The following is a 15649-nucleotide window of genomic DNA, read 5'->3' on the forward strand; positions in this document are numbered from 1 at the left end:
TATGTCAGTAGGTTTTTTCTTGTTATAAACTTTTATAAATTCTTCATAAACTCCCATTTCCATTTCCACTACATTTTTATTTTTATTTCGTCTTCTTTTTAACTCCAGCTTCCTCTTGAGCTTCTTGTTCGACCTTCTGAACGCGAAATAGATCACTAGGAGAATGAAGAAGACGAAAATTGCTCCGCCCGCGATAATAAAGTTTCTTGGAGATGTGTCAGCCGGAATTACAGTTGTAGCAGTAGTCACCCTTGTACAATTATTAGTATTAGAGTCAGTATAACCAGTTACGTTGATGTCAACCAAAGATTTTTCGTTAATTTTGATTGCTCTTGTTAAGTTTGTAGTCGAAGTTGTATTAATCTGAACAGCTGTAGTCTTATTATTTACACGGTTTGTTTCGTACTTTGTATTGTTGATAACATTAGATGAATGAGATGATTTAGTTGTGTCCATTGCAATTGGAAATTCAGTCGAAGTTGTGATTGTACTTGTAGAAGCAGTGTAAGCAATTGTAGTCTTACTTGTAGTTGTAGTAGTGACAGATGCAGGATCACTTGTTATGTTATTGATGACTGTAGATAGCTGAGTTGTTTGGGTTGTAGTTGGAACTGTAGTGTTTGTAGAAGCTTTAGTAGTCTTTATTGCTGCAGAATCTAGACCAGATGAAGCATCATCGACAACTAAAACCTGTTTAGTTTTTTTTGTTCCAATTTTTTCAACTGTTAAAGTTAAATGAGTATCAGTTATTCGTTTAACTTTATCAGCCGAAACAATTTCGATTGGATGGTCTATTTTTTCTTCTGAAAGAAATTTAGTTAATTGATCAATTTTTTCATCTGAAAGAACTTCAATTGATTGGTCAATTTTTTCTTCTAAAATAATTTCAGTTGGTAGGTTTACTTTTCGTTCTGAAATTGTTTCAATCGATTGACTGCCTTTAACATCTGAAAACACTTCAAACGTTTCATCAGTTTCAGTTTCGCTTGCCATTTTGTGTGCTTTTATATGAAACTCTAAGAAAAATTGAATGATAAAGACTAATAAACATTTTTTTTTCAGAAAAGTAAACAAATATTAAAATATAGTTAGAAAGATTATTTAATTTTTATTCAAAAAACTTGTACTGTAAATATCAAATTTCTTTTTTTAAATAATTTACTTGAGATAAAAAAAAATTTATGAGTGAAAATACTTGTTATGGTTTATAATAGTATCAAAGTATAATTAAAAAGTGATCATAAAAAATGTTTAAGAGTTTAGTTTTAGTAAAACAGTTGTGAAAATAATTCGCCGATAGTCTATACCAAACGTTTGTACTTTGTTTTTGTTTTCTTCTTAAAAACAGCACTTATATGTTTTTTTAAATAAATTAAATTAAAATTATATATACCCTTAAAGTAATTAAATTGCCAAGAAGCAATTACTTAGATCAGAAATAAGTTAACAACTATCAAAAGTTACAGTTTTTTTCTAGTTAAACTTTGTGTTTAAATAGATTTGAGAAATGTTTAAAGTTTTGGTTTGATTATATTGGTATAAAAAAATCTAAACAAAAGTAACAATTTTTTTATTAATATGTTTATAACTATAAGTATAGAATCTTAAAGTTTTTGTAAGCTTATTCAAACTTAGTTACACGAATCAACTACCCAAAAATATTCAAAATTGTAATTGAATATTACTGTTCGTAGATGTATTTGTAGATCTTGTTTAAAAATATCTAATTAAGTATAGGTCATGACTAGCTTAAAAAATCTATACTTTTATGTTAAAGTCTGTATGAAAAAACACTGTTTATTATATTTAGTGTAACTTTGTAAGTAAACTACAGATGATGCAGTTTTAATTTTTTTTTATATTTACGTAAAACTCACATTGAGTAATTTACCATATAGTTAATACTTTTGATTTATCTAACTAATCTAAAAATTTCTGTAAATAACTTTAGATGAATAATACTATCAACAAAAACTAAAAAATAATAAGAATATATACAATTAAAATATTTATATGGTACTCCAATTTAATCATTTTTATTAGTTTGTTATTGTTTTATACACTCAAAATCATATTAAATATTATTCAAAAAAGTTGAAAAATAAAAATAGCAACTAACTACAAGTTAACTATAATGTAGTTATATTTAAAAATAAGTCCAGTTGTGCAATATAACACGTACTTATAAAAGTTTAAATGATGTTGTTTGTAATATTACTTAATATAATCGATAAAACTACTTAAATTTTAAGTACATATTCTTAAATTAATACAATATATAAAAATTTAAAAAGTATTAAACTATTATTTTTAGAACATTCTTTTATTAGTAATTTAGCTTTAAGTTAACAAATTTTTTGGTAGTTCATAATTTATGTTTCATTAATACTTTATAAGCATTGGGTTTTACGAAAAGTATGCTTTAGGTTAAACATTACAGCTTAGATTAAAATGATGCTTAAATAGTAAAAACATTAACAGCTTAAATATAAGTCTAAAATACTATGTTAAGATTTTTAATACTAAAAATATCATAATGATTTTTTTTTTTAATTTTTCTGAGCATTTTGTAGCTTGTTTTTTCTACTTTTTTCTAATTTGACTTTTTAGTTTCGTTGTGCATCTTAGGTGATAGAAGCTTTATCTTTGAAAACAAAACTTTAATAAATCTTAAAAGACTGTGTAAAAGATAAAAAATGCTTCTTAAACAATGCAAGAAGTGTTTGACGCTTAAAAATTACAAATACTATAACGATTTGACTACATATGAAAACAATCCAAGTATTTGTACAGCTTTTATATTTTTCTAACAAAATTTAATAAGCTTTGCAACTTTTAATTGAAATTAAGTTTTTATTAAACTTTTTTGACTGTAACAAATTAGTAAAACTTTCTTATTTAAATTTCTGACCATTAACCGTTCAATTCTGAGAGAGATTTCTTTTAATCAAACAAAGTTTAAAATAAAAAATTATGAAGCGTTTATGATTAAAAATTAAGTTTTTATCTATAAAACTTTGAACTTTAGTTAACATAAAAACACCTCTCAAAGGAAAAATATTCACGCTTTTTACCCATTATTTAAATTTAATTACTCATTTCAACAAATGATCTTGATGGTGAAAGATAAGTCTGTGCATTGCGCATATAAAACACAAACTTCTTGATCACTTTCTTAAATATATTTATTTTCTTATTTCTTCTTTAGAAAAATAAGTTTTGTTAAAAAGTATAAGTCTATACAGATTTTAGAATTTAAAGAGACCACGCCGGGACTTGAACCCGGAATTTTCGTTCTAGTAATCAGACGCCTTTTCCATTGGGCCATGCAGTCATATCTGTAAGCTACTGGTTTGGGGGGATCAGACGACGAAAACTCTGCAATTATTGTATTATATTTGTCTTCTTTAAATTTCCTCCAGTCCCTATAAAGTTAGCAGCTATTAGGCTTAAAATAAAGTATATTTGATACTAGCAGACTTTGTTTGTGCTATACTGTTAAAGTCTTTATAAACTTTAAACAAATTTTGGGTCATCATCTAAAAAAGTAGAAATTAAAAAAGAAGAAGTTACGGTTTGATTAAGGTGTGTGCTCAAATTTTTAGGGTCACCATTTGCCGATATCCCGATGTATTATTGTTACTTAGATACGCGAACCTGGATATTAACTGACTTAACGCGTTATAACAATATCGGTGACGGTTACTTAAATGTTTAAAATTGACTTAGCTTAAATATTTAGCTAAGTCGATTTATGAAATGCGAACTAACCTTAGACTATCATTTAAGCTTAGCCTAATTAAGTAGTAACATTATTAAAATACTTATAAACTTATATAAAGAAATCGAGTCTTTGAAACAAAAAGCTGTATAACGATGAATAGAAAAAGCGATAAAAAATACAACAAACTGTATAAATAAACTACTTCAATTTAAAAGTTATATAAAAAACAGTCGTCATCGTACAAGTGTACGATGCGAACACAACACTCTCAAGCAATAGCGTTTTATCACTAAGACACTAACAACTAACTCACCAAAACAAGTGCGTTACTGAATTTAAGTGGTTTGAATAGTCTGAGAAAAAAGAAAGAAATTAAAACACTGTTGAAGTTTTAAACATAGCTTTTTACAACTGAAACTGTTAATGAGCTAAATGTGTACTAATTTAGATGTATCTGATTTGTTCAATGTTCACTACAATAAATGCGCTAAAGAGTACATTTGTGTCAAATTTAACTCTTAGGAGTGTAAAACTCAGTTTTAATGAATACCGAAAGCTAAGAAAGCAGAGCTTTAAGCTGAAAAATTGAAACAAAAGCAAGTTTTTTTCATATAAAAGTATACGTTTGTGCAGATTTGCAGAAACTTACCAAGCTACGTGCCTGCTATAGTCTAAAATATTTTAGCAAAGGTTACTTTAGTTAAACGTAGTATTGTCATACATTTTCGTATATCAAAATTTTATTTGTTGCTATAGTAATGCAAGCCAATGGTTTTACTTTTGCTAAATAGTGTGCGGAGAAATTTTTTTTGTTTATAGTTGTATTCTAACTTATAGGTTAAATATTTTCTACGAAATTGCATTTTTACGTTCAAATTTAAAAACTCAGTGAATTTTTAAGTAAAAGTTTTTAAGATACAGATTTGCTGATTACTTTCTTAATTATAACTATTTTCAAACTGCATAACTAATAACTATCTTCAAAAAAAACTAGGTCTAAGTTTCTTTTAAAATTAAAAAAAAACCACGCCGGGACTCGAACCCGGAATCTTCTGATTAGGAGTCAGACGCCTTCTCCATTGAGCCACGCAGTAAACTGATAGATTAGATTTTGCAGCAAATTTAAACAAAGCTACTTTTAAGCTTAACAAGATAACTTTTGTGCTTAGTCGAGCATTGCAGTATTAAAGGTTCAGTATTATGTCTTTTTTGTTGAAAAGCTACACTAAAAAAAATTTTTTTTTGAATACTATAGTCCTACACATTTCAAATAGTGTTTACCATGTCACACGTTTAACAAACGTGGTATTGTTATTAAATTTATAAGTATTTTCGTGATTTAGAGGTTATTTATTATTACTGTAAACCAAGTTAATGTGAAAAAAGATTTCCTAAAGTTGGCAATGACAGATACCCAGCGGGCCATAAATTTAAACTTACACTATATATTCAGGAGTTGTTGATGAAGAGCAAAAAAGGTCTCAGGTGCTTTTTATGGTAGTTTTGAAACTTACACTAGATATTCATCATAAAAAATATGTCTTAGTTGTTTTTAATGGTAGTAATTTAAGCAATCTTCTTCATAGCGCCATTAAAAAAAAACGTTTGGGAAACCCTGATGTAACACAATGGTTTTCTCTTCTGCAGAGAGTTTATTTTTGTTTTAGAATAATTGTTCAAGTTATTAAAGCTGTATTTCAATTTTTTTGTTTATATTTACTACCAAAATGTGTTTTTATGCTCAAAATTATAAGCATAGTAAATTTATAAGGAAACGATTGTAGAAAAAGTAATGCAAAACTTTGATGTCAAGATTATAAAACAAAAACATTGTTTCCCCTTTTTTATAGAACATGTGGGTGTAAAAAATTCAACATTATTCTTTTCTAATTTCAAATACGACTTTTAAGCTAATTTTTATAATTTATTAAATTTGTCTACAATATCTTAGATTTGATCATAACAACCTATGAGATTTTTTGTAAATATTTTAGGACTTTGTAACATGATATTTTATATTTAACTGATAACTGTTTAAACTTAATGGAAAGTTTTGAGTTAAAGTTTTTGTTCATCCAAGTGTTTAAGAGAAAGCTCGCAAGGTCATGTGTTTTACTGATGCAAGTTTTACATTTGTATAGTACAGACATTTATAAATTCTCACAATTTGGTCAGGAGATCATTCCTTGCTGTTGCTAATTTGGAGTTAAACTAGATATTTGCATTTTTTGTTGTCTATTGTAAATTTTTTTTAACATGTTATTTTTTTAAGCAGTCTTTTGAGTTAAATTCTAATTTGTTAAATGTAATACTAATTTCTACATTCCTTAATATCTTCTTGGAGAAATGAAAGTGTTTTAAGGTTTTGATAACATTTAAAGTAAATTCTGAAGCTTAACGTTTTTATCTTTTAAATTGTTCTTGATAGATGTTAGTGTTTTCAATGATTTTTTAAAACAGTTTGTTTATATGTCACTCCTAGTTTAATATAGAGCAGCTCTAATATTTTTTAATATCAGTAATAGTTAGGTTATTTTTGATATTTATTATGGGTTATAGTGTAGGATAAAAATTCATAATAACCATACTTACAATTCTAGGTGGATTATAATTAGCGTCCTTAGGTGGGCCTATTTGTCACCAACTTTTGTGACTTAAGGGTTTAGACTGTTTAAATACTCCTTTTAGCTTACTTTAACTTAAATATTATCACCTACTTTCTGTGAATAAAGAATTTAAATTCTGACAAATTTCGTTGCACTAATTCTGTCTGTTCATCCAAGCGTATTTGTTTGTTGGTTTTAGTTTGTCTAAAACTCGAAAGCTCAGTATACTCTTAAATTAAATTAGGATGAAGTTTTAAAACAAACAAAAATATTCTGAAATCTCTAAATTCCATTGAGTCTTACGGTATAGTATTTTTGTTAAAGGTTATAAATTTATAATAGAAATTGTTTAGTATACAATTAAAACAAACTTAAGATACATTTAATTTTCTGAGAATCAAAAAACTAACTTTTTTTTTTGAGTTTTACAAAAACTTTTGAGTTAAAACCATGTCATTGTTTAAGAACTTAAATAAATTCATGTTAGTTTTTAGTCACACAACGTAAATACTTTACTTAGTTTAAGAACTAAAAAATTTAGTAAGATTCAGTAGTATTAGAAACAACATCTGATGATTCGGTAATTCAAGATAAGATATCAGATTCTCTTAGCTTGTAAATCTTAATACATCTAAGCTAGTAAAATCTATTACTTGTTTTGAATTTAGATACTCAGTAGTCTTATATTTCTAAACAACTTAAAAGTACTTATATCAGTTAATTACAAACATAATTATATAACTATTGATAATCGCAATGCTTAAAGAGCCGGTTAGCAAAACTAAAGTATCTAAGGTATAAGTCAGAATAAGTAAAATAATTTAACCATTTAATCAGTATTATTTGACTTTGAAGTAAACTTATAGATATTTATAACACACCAATGAATATATTTTCTAAGTTTACATATTTTAAAACATTTTATCATACACTTAAACCAACAAACTTATTTTGAAACTTTTTAATGCATACAAAATACTATTTACATAGTAGGTTTTAAATTATTTAGTAGTCCAATATAACACAAAGAAGGCAAATAAAAGAAAAGAAAATAAAACATTTAATTCATGATTCATTGCAGAACAATATTTTTTTTGGAAACACTAAGAAATAGTTTACTATGGTTATCATGTTTTTAAAAGATTTGTTAATGTTGTCTGTTCCTTGTTATTTTAAATGTACCTAAAAATATACTCCATGGTACTCAAACAATATTTGCATTTTAAAACATGTATCATAATTTAAAACTTTAGGAAACAAGATTTTTTTTTTAATATTAAATAGCTTGACATAACTTTTAGTTTGTATAAAACTTATACATCTGTTTTTAAAATTACAGGTTAAACACCTTTGCATAAGGCAGGGTCCTATCTTTAAGGTTTTCTAGAAACAATGCATACCTCAAGGAAAACAACTTATATTAATTGGTTGCAAAAATTTTTGAATAGAACATATTACTAACTTATTTAAAATGTATTTTTTAATTTTTTTATTACCGTTTTAAAATTAAATATTGAGTTTACAAAGTTATTTCTAAAATATTAATATAATACAAAAAAAAGTTGAGTCTAATTTAATTCATTATTATTTTTATGTCTCTGATACTCTACTAAACTGGAAAACCTCTGAAATAAAATTTAATTTAGTGAAAAAACAAAATACACTCAAAGTATAATTAAACTATTTAGATACATTTTTAATTGTATCATTCTGAAAACTCAAACTTCTTTGAAGTCTTAGTGAAACATTTTTAGTTATAAATTGGTTTGCTTTGACTCTCATGTTGTTTTTAATGACTTTTGACCTTTAGGTATGATATCTTTTTTTTAAGACTTTGATTTATTTTTCAATAATAAATCTCTACTTACAATATTGTTTTACTTACTTCAGTATTTAATACATAAATTTTAAAAGATAGTCATTTTATTGCTTTAAAGAGTTATACATTCTAATTAAATAAAATAGCTGAATGTTTTTATTAAAGTATTAAAAGTTCTGGGACGAATTAAGAAATTTACAACATAAGGTAGACAAAAATCATGGAAATCTCTTAAAATTTGACTTTTTTAAAAACTTTTAAAAGTTGATACATCAAGTTTTTGTTGTTATCCTGACAATTAGAACTTTTTGAATGATAAAAACTTATTTGATCAAAAAGGGAGTCAATGAGTTATGTTTTATAATTTTTGTTGTTTTAATTTTTTTTTTACATTTGTCTATAATTGTAAATTGCTTAACTGTAAGTAAATTAAATTGTTTTCAACATTTTATAATTACTAATTGCTTAAGTTCCTACTATCCTTTTTTGATTGTTTTAAGTTTATATTGTTACTTAAAAAATTTTAAATCTTATTTTAAATAACATTCCACTTAACTTAACATATCAGCTATAAATACATCTGGCTTATTGCAAACTAATTAAATAAATGTTTAGAAAATTAATCAGTTTTCCAAAGGTAAAGCTAAAAAGTGTTTATATGAAAAAAGATGTTCAAAAATAGTACATCATACTTAGTTTAGATATTAGTTTTTACTATTAACTTTGTTCACACAATTTTTTTTCAGATACTTAACTAAATTACTACAGCACAAACGTTAAGTCTAAAATGGATCAACAAACTTTCACCACTACAAGCATTCAAAAACATTTAGAAGCTTTTATAACTACGGTGAATCAGTATATGGAATGCATATTAAAAGTATCACACAGGATATTAATGGGGTCGGAAGATGCTGAAGAAAAATGGAAGTTTAATGAAACCAGACTCAAACTGTTTAATTTTGCAAAAGCACACAAAGGCTTTGCTCAACTAAATTCTTATATAATTGCAGAATGCAACGATAACATGTCTCAGTTACAGTTTGGTAGTTTAGTCTCTGTTGAAACTTTTCTGGATATAAATGAGGTTCTAAATTTTTCCATAGAAAAACATGAGATACAAGAAAACTGTTTTTATGAAGACTACATAACTTATCCAGTTGTTGATTTTAATAAAACAAATTATATTAGTTCAAAATATTTGCAATAAACAGGTTCGAACTTATGGATACCAAAAAAAAACTTGTCTGGTTTTATCCTATTAGCAATATATATAACTCAGTTTTATAAATGAGTTGAACAAAAAATAATTACCATTGAGTTATCATTCAATTCTTCATTTTATACTTCAGAAATGTCATTCTATGAAAAAAATAGATTAACTAGTTTTTTGATAGATATATAAATAAACATAAATAAATAAATATCTATAACTAAACTTTTTGTGACTCATATTCACTATTAATTAATGATATACCGGACTCACTATCCAGGTCCGGATCCGGCCGAATATTGCTATTTTGTCTGATATCCGGATCCGGCCGGATCTTGATATAAAAAAAGTCCAAATCCAGTTCTGGCCGGATCCTAACAGAGCTCCGGCCGATTCGGATCTAGTTAGTAAAAAAGAGCATACTGAAAAGTATTTTTTCAAAAACAAACCCTTTGTAAATTAAAAAGAGTTATTTTAATCAGTTAAAATTAAACACCTACCGTGATTGGCTCATTTTGAACACGTTTCTAATTTACATTTGTTTACATTTAAACTATGAAATAAAAACTTCAGAAATGAAACTCTTTACCTATGTTGTAAAATTAAAAATTTTCCACTAAATTGTTAGGCTAGTTTTAAGACTTTTTAAAAAACTCAGGCTAGTTTTCTTTTAGATTTTGAATGAGTTTAAGCTAATCAAGTTTTTAATATTTTGTGATTTTATAGTTAATTTTGTTCAAGAACTTGATTTTAATTGATTTTAGATTGGTAAAGCTATAGGGGGGTCCTCCTTGATTTTTACAATTTGATCTTATTTAATAGATTTTAATCTTAGCTACCAGATATTGTTTCTGTGATGTACTTTATCTTTCTATCAATTTTCCTTATACTAAATTTAAAGTTATTCATAGTTTTTTTAGCTTTTATAAAAATAAAACTTAGAAACTACAAATGTAAGCTTTACTTTTTATGTGAAAACTAGTGAAGCACCGGACTCACTACCCGGGTCCGGATCCAGCCAGATATTGCAATTTTTGTCTGATATCCGTTTCCGGCCGGGTTCTAATTTGAAAAAAAAGTCCTGATCCGGGTCCGGCCGGATCCTTATTTGAAAAAAAAGTCCGGATCCGGGTCCGGCCAGACCCGAAATTGTGGGTTCGGTACATCACTATAAGTAATTAACATTTATAGTAATAGTTATTATAAATCAAGGTTACATCTACACATTAAATTAATTTAATGAAATGTTATTCCAAATTTCAATGACTCACTAAAAAAAAAATAACAAATCAATCTAATTATTAAATTAGTTAATAATACCTAATTGTTAACAGAAAAGAGATAGATTTGCTTTTTTTAATACAAATTACATAAAAATAATGTATTTTATACATTTAAGAAAACTTCTAAAACAATAATAGAAAATAAATAATTTTATTAAATAAGACAAGTAATTTGTATATAAAGTATAATTAATTATATTAAAAACTGATATATAGTAAACTTCCGAAATTTTAGGATTAAAAAAATCTAACAAAAAATTGACACACGTTTATTTTATAAACTAAAATTTATAAGTTTAATACTTTTAACATTTTATTGAGAATAAGATTTAAGATAAAATATAATTTTCAATCGCCAAAATCAGATTAGCAACTGTTAGCTAATTTGAAAAAATATATTAAACAAAAACAGCATACAAAAGACAAACTCATACTTTAGAGTTTAAAACTAAAACTGTAATTTATTTAAACATCTAAATACTTAATCAAAACATGGGGTTCTATGTGAAAACAAAAAAGACTAAGTATTTTTCTGTATTCAACTGTTTTAGGTCATATAAGCCATAGTAACACCATCATAAAAGTTTTAACTTACTAAAAGTTTGTGGCAATTAATATATGTACATAGTTCAAAATTTTTCGTAATAATAAAATAATTTAAATCAATATTTTAAATACGTTTTTTAATGTAAAATTTTAATAGGTTAATAATAAACATGTTACTTAGACATAATTCTGTCTAATGTCAAAACTTTTATTACTTTATTGTTAATTGAATAGTGTTTAAAACAATTACTAAACAATTAATTTCAGAATTAAACGTTTACTTACAATACAATTTATGCAATACACTTATAAAGAAAATTCTGAAAACTTATTGTTGGCTTATTTGAATTAAAAAGTATTAGTTGCTAAATATTTTGATATAAAATTGCTTTGTGTCTTAATTATCAGTACTTTTATATTATGCAATTTTTGGATTATGTTAAATTTAAAATTGTATTTTTAATCATTAAACTGTCACGTCTGAAAAGTATGTAAAAGATTTTGTAAGCATCTACAAACAATTTTACTAACAAGTTTTAAGTCTGCAAAAACTCCAATCGTAATATATTTTAGGATAATTGAACATTTAAACTACGTTTAAACTTGTAACATTCTCGCGTAGTGTAGCGTAGCAAGATGTTTTTTGAAAAACATCAAAACTAAATCAGTAATATTCATAAGTATGTACTATTGCTAAAGTAGATCACGTTTTTTAAACCTCTTGATAAAAATACAATTTAGTATACATTTTCTCCTGATATCGCTTACTAAATATTTATTCTAGGCTTAAAAAATAAATGTCACATTGTTTTAATACATGTTTTAGTTAAAACAATTTAAAACACTTTTTTTCTACTTTTAAATTAAAAAAAAGTGTAAACTTACACAAAATGCTTTTTTAATGTCTTCTTATATACTTAAATTAGGTTTATTTATAGGATAGCAGAAACAAAAAAAAGGTTTTAGTTATTTTTTCAAGTATTATTAACTGACTTAAGAAATTATTTAGTAATAAGACGAATTGAAACAGAACTATTTTCCTGGTTTAATTTAAAGCAGAAATATTGTTAAAATTAATATGTTAGAAGTTTGTCATTTAACAGTTTTATATAATGATGGCTTCTTGTAAAGAATGTCATTATTTACAACAACTTCATCGCGTTATTGAACTATATTTTATACACTCACAAGCTCTTTGTTTTTCATTAAAACATTGAAATTCCTTTGTAACAACTTTTATCAGAAAATTGTTTTTTAAATCTAGTAGAAGTTAAAACAGGATTTAGGCTTATTTATAGAATTTATAAACAGTTTCTTTTAAATGTTTCACTCTAATATTTTTCTTGTTTTAAACCACCGTTTTAAAATGCCTACTACATCTGATAAAAAACTAAGAAAAATTTTACAAAATTTCTTAAATTATAAACTAATAAATCTATACAATTTTCTCAATTCTTTTCAAGTTAAACACCAAAATACAATTTAATACAGAAACTTAGCTTAAACTTTGTAAAATAATCTAATTAGCTAACTAGATTTGGTAATTAAATAGTTGTATTTATAAATGTTTCTAAAATGTTTCATTTTAAGAGTAATTTTCGCAAAGTTTAGGTCTTTAAATTCTATCTAGCTTAGATATGAAACAAATAATAAATATATTTATACTATATAGTTTAAAAATTTTAATATTGTGTAAAAGTATTAACAAATAAGTAGCTCTACATTCAAATAGTTACCAAATAAATAATAGGAGCCAAGTATGAGGCTGAAAACAAGAAGTCCGCAGAACAACATAGTTTTAACTTTACTAATTGGTTGACTTTGTGGAGTTCAACTTCAAAGAAGGCACAACTCTACTTTTTTGTCTTTACATTATGAGTCTTTTAGTTTTGCTTAGGTTTTGATGCCTGGGTAAATCGTAGGACAAAAAGGTACTACAATCTAAATGTTTTAATTTTCCAGCAAAGCAGAGAATAAACAGAAAATAATTACGATCTAGAAGTATGTAAAATTCCATACGTAGATCCGTCTTAAAAATACTTTATCAAAACAGACCAAATTTTCTCTTAAGTGCTATTTTAGTCCGATTTCGGAAATTTAGATCAAACTGTCACATTTTTCTTCGTATACTTTTTTAATTAAAATGATGCTTAGATTTATGTGTTTACAAAATAAAATTTTTATAAATTAATGTTTATCAGATTCTAAAAAATGTCTTTTTCAATAGGTAAACTAAACGTTAAATACTTTATACTTTAATGTAAGTAAAAGAGTAATTTAATTTTTGTTTTGTTAGTTTTCAAACTAAATTAAATGTCAGTTTAATAAATTAAATACATATGCAGTAGCTTCTTTATGCTTATAATAAAACAGCAATAGTTATCAAAAGTTTGATAAAAAAAATAGATTACATCTCTAAATTTAAAATATTCAAAAAATATACTGTTTGAAATACTTAAAGAAATCAAAATAAAACAAATGCGCTGGCTTTAAAACAGTTAAATAAATAAGTTTGTTGTAAACTATAGTTTGTATAAAATTGAACTTTTTAGGTTTAAATACGTGATAACTGGGTTACGAAAAAATAATTCTTAGTTAAATAAAAACAAAATAAGTATTAAATATTTTAATGATAATTGTAAATGGTCGTTTAGAAAAACCATCATTCTCCAATTTTTTTACAAACACATTTTAATTTAGCCTAAATCAAAAAAAAATAATTTATTCATAAAAAAATACTTCGATTGAAAAATGTATGAAACATTAGTTTGAAAAGTTTATGTAAAGTTTGATACTGAATAGCGTATAAATAAATTCATTTACGTTAAAACATCAACGTTTAGAAAATTTTTAGCAAGTAAAAAAAAAACTTGAGTCTAACGAAACAAATCAAAACAAATGCAACCAGATTTATATTTTACCACCACATGTAAGTTAAAAGTTTTGGCAACGACAATCTTAAGTTAACAAGGTTACTCAAGTTCAAAAGGTTTCTTAAGTTCAAAAGGTTACTTAAGTTCAAAAGTCCACTTGAGTTGTAACGGACAAAAATTCAATTTAAAAGGCAATAAACGACAAACTAGGAAAACCAATCAGTACAATTATAAACTTCTTTGAACTTTTAAACTAACGCTAAAAGGTCATTTTTAATATCGCATTGACGTAATAAAGCTCAGAAAACGCTTAAACACCCTATCAAAAGTGATAAATTTTCATTAGATTATTTACTTACAACCTAAAGTAGAAACAAAACAGCGTAAGGTGGAACAATTGTAGTGCTAAATAGTTTTAACTTGTTTTAGATATTAGTTTTATAAATAAATATTTTATACTTAAAGTATTAGAAAAATAATTTTAACTTTTTAAAATTATAAAATTTAAATAGTTTTCTTGAATAAGTTCTTTTATTTCTTTAAACTTTTTATTAAGACTTGATTGATACTTGTGTATACTTTTTTCTTAGTTTGTAAATAAATTATTCAAAAACTAGGGTAAATTTTATTAATCTTCACATAAAACATGTAATATTAAAAGTATAGTTTTCAACGAAAATAGTAATAAGCTTAGTAATTAAGTTTCATTTAACCGTTTTTACTACTTGTTTATCTTAAAATAAAAAGCTTCAACTAGAAGTTTTACAAAAAACTAAGTCTAATGTAAAAATATATATCTAATAATATAACTAATTTGTGTATTGTAACTATATATAATTAGGTTAAAATATTTGTTTAAATTGGAAGTATGTTAAATAAACGAATGTGTATAATAATTTATTTTTGTTCATAATTATCTTTTATTTACATAACTCTACACAAAATTTAAGATTTTAAGTATTCAAAATAATCCATCTTATTTTAATTTGATAAGAATTACGAATTAAGAGTTACCAAAACCGTTACTTTAACAATCCAAACCGCCAAAGAGCTTTTCTGGTAAATACAAACTTTATTATACAAATACAAACATTTATTTGGTCAAATTAAGAAAAATAGTCTTTTATATCGGATTTTACGTAAACTTGAAGTTTAATTACATAAAGTTTTAAGTTGCTAACTAGTAAAATTTTAGTTTTACCAAAATTAGTTTAAATAAATAAATTTAGGGTAGAAGCGATCAAAAATAATTTCTTAGTTATGACTTTTTGACATGTATAGTACAATATCATTATTTAATTTCTCTAATTATTATTTCTGACTTTTTTGTTTATTATTTACAAATGTTTAGTATAAATAAAGGTAGTCACATTCTTATAAAAAATACTTAAAAGTGACTTAAAGCTATTTCTCCAAGTGTTACAACCTTTTTTTAACATTTAGTTTTAAAGTTGCATACTTTATACAGGTGTATGTACGCAAATATTTAGTATATAATTTATAAAAAAAATACTAGCAAATGTTAAATTTTCTTTTAGGTTGTATTAAGTTTTATAACATTTAGTTCTAGTACTCAAACTACTTA

The 15649-nt window shown here is 24.9% G+C and overlaps 1 non-coding gene across 1 annotated transcript; it reads right to left on the minus strand.

Annotated features, from left to right (window-relative positions):
• Positions 1-4745: 4745 nt before the first annotated feature.
• Positions 4746-4818, minus strand: Trnar-ccu (transfer RNA arginine (anticodon CCU)). The gene has a single exon. It is a non-coding gene; the product is annotated as a tRNA-Arg (tRNA).
• Positions 4819-15649: the final 10831 nt, after the last annotated feature.

Source organism: Thalia democratica, chromosome 3, assembly GCF_965202585.1.
Source record: "Thalia democratica chromosome 3, ktThaDemo2.hap1.1, whole genome shotgun sequence".
NCBI lineage: Eukaryota > Metazoa > Chordata > Thaliacea > Salpida > Salpidae > Thalia > Thalia democratica.